General features: G+C 39.0%; 1 pseudogene; it reads right to left on the reverse strand.

Annotated features, from left to right (window-relative positions):
* Nucleotides 1–588: 588 nt before the first annotated feature.
* LOC101412049 (heterogeneous nuclear ribonucleoprotein M-like) lies at nt 589–2,604 on the reverse strand (annotated as a pseudogene).
* Between the last annotated feature and the right edge of the window lie 2,764 nt (nt 2,605–5,368).

Here is a 5,368-nt window from a genome sequence, read left to right on the forward strand (position 1 = left end):
TTATATAGCTATATTAATTAGATAAGTGTGATATTGATATAAGAATTGATAAACAGATCAATGGAACACAATAGAGTCCTGTCCTCACACAAATAAGGTTATCTAATTTACAATAAAAATGGCTCTAAAGAGCAGTGAGCAAACATGATCTTTTCAAGAAATAGTGCTGAATCTGCTCAATACCCAAATAGAGAAAACATGAATCTTGACCTATACCTCAAACTATACACAAACATTTTCAGATGGATGGTAGACCTAAAGTAGAAAATGCAAAGCAATATACTACAATATTTGTAGGAACTTGAACTTGTCAAAAATATCTTAAATGCATCTTGAATTGATAGTAGTCACAGAAGAAAAAGATGATAATTTAGACTTCATTAAAATTAAGATTTTTTCTGCTCATCAAAAGTCATCATTAAAGAAAGGAAAAGTAATCTAAGAGTGGAAGAAAATATTTGTTATGCATTTATCTGATAAAAGAATCACATCCAGAATATATAAAGAATTTCTAAAATTAAATAAGGAAAATGCAGCAACACAATTCAAATATTGGGAAGAGAGTTGATGCTTTAAAAAGGAAACTGCTTAAGCATTTCTATCAATTTGAACATCAGTCTCTCAGCCAATCAGCTTCATCCCATTCATCATCTGGCAGGCTCTTTCAGCCACCTTTGGCAACTCAAACTTAACCACACTGTACCCCTTGGACTTCCCATTCTCCATCCTGATTTCGGCATATAGCCTATGGTCACATTCACTGAATTTGTCTTTTAATGTTTTCCATGTAAAATCAAATGGAAGATTTCTCACAAAGATCTGACAGGCCTTCCTGATCACTCCAGAAGCATGGGCTCCAACTTTACCAAAGGAACCGGCAAAGCTTCCTCCAAAATTGCCATGCTCCAACTCAATGGCACAATCAAAGCTGGCGCTGCTGCCCCCGCCCATTGCCAGGCCTTTGCATTCAATGCTGTGCCCAGAGCAGGACCCAAGGGGGGCCCATGTGCTCAAGGCTGTTGGCACCCATACACTCTAGACCCATGCACTCCAAGTTGTTGATGCCCAGGTGCTCCAATCCAGTGGCCATGAGATCCATCACAGGGTCCATGTACTCCAGGTCAGCCCCCATTCCTGCTGGAACCATGCACTCCACACCAGAGCCCATGAGCTCAATGGCACAGCCATGTGCTCGAGGCTGAAGTCCATGCCGGCACCCATGTGCTCCACACCTGAGCCAATACGCTTCACGGTCTGGACCCATGTGCTCGATGCCAGAGGCCATGTGTTCCACTGAGCTCATGAGGTCCATGACCAGGCCCATGTGCTAGATCTCAGAGCCCAAACAATCCATATCACAGCCCAGGTCCACATCCATGCACTCCACGCTGCCACCACCAATGCAGTCAATGTCAGGGCACATTCTCTTAAGGCAGGGGACCCTGCCTCCACCTCCATCTCCTCCCTGCTTTGCAATGATCTCTCCTCTCTTCAATGCATTACTTAGGATTTTGTTTATTCTGCCCATATTCATTCCAAATCCAAATTGAACCGTGTTTTCCAAACCACCACCAAAGGGTCCCTTCATGTCTCTCATTTTATTTGTTCCAAATTCTATCCCTCCCATTCCTGCAGGTCCTTTTTTTCCCATTTCAGTGCTTTTATTCTGGTGATTGGTATATCAAAATGTTGCCCATGCCAATACCACCAAGCCCATGTGGAAATTGTTGAGGATATTCAGGACAGTGAAAATCTCCCTTTGGTAAGGCCCTTTCATCCATTTCTACATGCATTGGTCTTTCATTAACCGTAGCCATTAAACAGCTGGCCATTAAACATAGATGGAGCTTGCACAGCTTCGATGGACTGTTCAAAAGTAACAGTGCCTATTCCCCAACATTTTCCATATTTATTATCAAGAATGTCTGGTCAGACCATCACACCAGCCATACTAAATACATACTTCAGTTTCTTCCTGCCAACTTCATAATCAGATTTGCTACAAATACTGTGCTTCCAAGTCTTCCAGCCTGCAATGCATAGATAATCTCATTTGGAATGTTAGGATTATTTAGGATACTGGGTAGGATATTAATCTCTTAGGCCATCCAGTCCCATACCTATCCCACCAGACGTAGCCATCACCTTTTGCATTGCTCTCCTGGCATGTTCGCCATCAGGATACTTTGATTTTCAGTGGTCTTCTACTCAGACTGCTTGTTTAGAATTTCAGAAGTTTTTTTCATGCTCTCTTCCATCTTGAATTCAACAACAGCTTGCCCCCTTGACTTTCCTTCAGAGCTGCATGTATGTTACCTCACCAACTTTTTCTTTAACCAGATCTTTAAGTGACTGCCATTTCATATCAAAAGGTATGTTTCTAATGAAGGGTCTGTATCTTTTAGTTGGATTGGCATATGACTCGAAGCCATTGCCTCCTCTTTTTATGCTTTTCTTCTTGTTGTTCTCGTTCGGAGTAGGCCGTTCCCCTTCACCCTTGGGGCATGGAGTTCCATTGCCACTTGGCTCCCTGGGTGTGCTGCTTTCCTCCATTTTGGGCTCCGTCATTGCCACTTTGGCTGCTACTTTGACTCCTGCCATCATTTTCTCCACATCTGGGATTTGTGTGAGAAAGTGGACTCAGTATTAAGTGCTGACAAGGAGTATATGGAGCAACAGCAATCTTGTACGTTGCTTGAAGAAACAAGGTGAAAGGCAAATGGAACGTGTAAGCCACAAAATTCAAGGAGACAATCTCAGAGTCATTCAAATGCCGAGTGTAATGTGGAACAACTATTTTTGAAAACTATTTGCCTTATCTGTCCAATGTATCCTCTGACCTATACCCAGGAAAACCTGAAAAACATGTTCTCTAACAGACAAGTACATGAATGTTCACAAGACCACAATTTGAAGAGCCAGGACACCCAAATTTCCAACAACAGAAGAATGGACAAAGTAAGTATAACATATTCATAAAATGGAATACTGTACAGCAGTAATGATTTTGATCTAGGACTACACACAGTACAAATGAATGAATCTCATAACATAATGAAAGAAACCAGATACAAAGTAATCTACACTAAATTAGGCTTTACATATACATTTCAAAAACAGACACAATTAATCTACAATATTACGTTAGTGTTAGTGGGGTCATCACCGAAAGCTGGTGTTGACTGGAAGTGGTCAAGAATGGTTTCAAGGGTGCCACTAACATTCTGTTTGTTAATATGAAGGGTATTTACATAGGTGTTTTCACATTGTGAAAAGTCACTGACTTGTACATTAACACATTATAGCTACTCACATATACATTAATATATTTTTAATATATCTACTTTCAATTAAAAACTTATACCAAATAAATAAAGCAATTAAAATGCAATATGAACTGGACCAAAGGAGTCTCTGAATGCCTGGAACTAATGAACTTTGATAGTCTTTCTACAGAAAACAACATAATCAGTAAGGGCCAATATAACTGCAGTTGACTAATTCTCATTGCAATATAGTCCAGAACCAAAGTTTTGTGACGCCATAGAAAGGTTTACCAATAGAATGGTTTGCCATAGAATGGTTTACCAATACTGAGAAATTAATAACAAATGATTGAACCAGATCTATAAGAATATATTATCATTAAGAGAGAAATAATTATACCAGTCTTACTGCACTTGCTTATGTTTCCACAAAGTGGGTCAGGCTTCTGTCAGGAAAACAGAATCACCTTTCATTTTTCCATGTATGAAGGTTTTCATGCACATGGTATGCTTATCTTGAAAGGGCTGGCTGAGATAGTGTCTGTAAGGCCAACAGAGAAGCACTGTCAGCATTAAAGTGGGTAGTTCTCAAGAAGTTTCCCAGAAGATTGTGAATCTCAAGAATTTCTTGTACCCTCAACCTATACTCTGAGATTCAATATTGATAAGTAGGATTAACAAGAAGCAAGAAACTTTCACGGAAGCTATCTTAAACTTCAAATGTCTATTTGTCTAATTATAAGTTCCTCTAGAGAATATTAGCGTCTACTTTTCTTCCAGTTTATAAATGATGTTTAAGCACCTCTCATCATAATTTCTATCCCAGGACCAGATGGTTGAGAGGATTCTGGGAAGAAGTGTAGTTTACACTTTCTCCCTGCAATGCAGAGCTCTTAGAATCAGGTGACAATGATGTCAAGTTGACAATATATAGTTCAATACAGTCCCCTCCTACTTTACTTTAACATTTATCCATATATCCATATATGCAGCCCTGAAGAAAGGAAATGGCATTTCGTTTCTTCTATACATGAGGCAATCTCCTTTTATAACCAAAGATTAGAATTAAAGTTCCGCATGATATTGTTTCCATTTCATGATGACATTTCTTTCTTATTTAGCTCAGCTGTAAATGCTGTTTGTTATTCCATAATTTATATATTAAATTCTTTAGGGTAAACTGCTATCAATGGCTATAGTAGTTGGTAGGTGAAAGAGAAAGGAAACAAATATTTGCTTAACGTATACAAAATATACGTATCAAAGCAAGGAAGAAAATATGCTTCTACAGTGTCCATTCCACAACTGGTTATTTGGCCATGACCGGTATTTATAATTTTTTTCTACTACCACTCTTCAAATTTCCTTTGCTCTCTGCCAGAAAGCAAGGTAACCCTAACCTTCATTCCAGAAGTGGTCTATCATTATTGATTCTGCACTATCATATTACTAGATTTTTGTATCAGTTTTTAACACTAAATGGGAGCATAAAAAGGTGTCTCAGGGAATGTCTGAGAGTTCTAGGCATACACTTTGTTGGTTCCATTATGTCATAATTACCCTAATTATTCTTGATAATTAAGATAAATTGCATCAGCCAGGGAGTACTCTGAGAATGAGAGACACAGAGTGGCCTTGAAAAAAATAACTAGCATGAGGAACACAGAGTAGGGAAGAAAGATCTGATTGTAGTTCAGTGGAACACTGTGTCCTCTGGCAAAAACATTCCTCCCTTGGAAACTAACGCCTCCATACCAGCTGAGCTCAATGAAATTATGTATTTTGTAAGCAGCTTATTAGAAGAAGAAGTAAAAGGACCACTCATTTCTATCTCTTGGATCCAAGACTCACATATACTAGCAAAATGGGAAAGAACAAGATTCATCATTTGGTTGTTAATTCAGCACATATGCCCTGCAAGGTGTTTGTCACAAGACTATGCTGAAACAGAATATTGAACATGCTGTCTCACCATTCTCTGCAGTCAGCTTCCTGGGAGAGATAGGATGCATAGTAAACACAGTAGTCAGAAGTAATGCTGTGTGAGATATTATATTAGTCAGGGTTCTCTGGGGAAACAGAATCAACCAGGTATATGTAAT

The sequence above is a fragment of the Dasypus novemcinctus genome, chromosome 4, assembly GCF_030445035.2.
Source record: "Dasypus novemcinctus isolate mDasNov1 chromosome 4, mDasNov1.1.hap2, whole genome shotgun sequence".
In the NCBI taxonomy this organism is placed as follows: domain Eukaryota; kingdom Metazoa; phylum Chordata; class Mammalia; order Cingulata; family Dasypodidae; genus Dasypus; species Dasypus novemcinctus.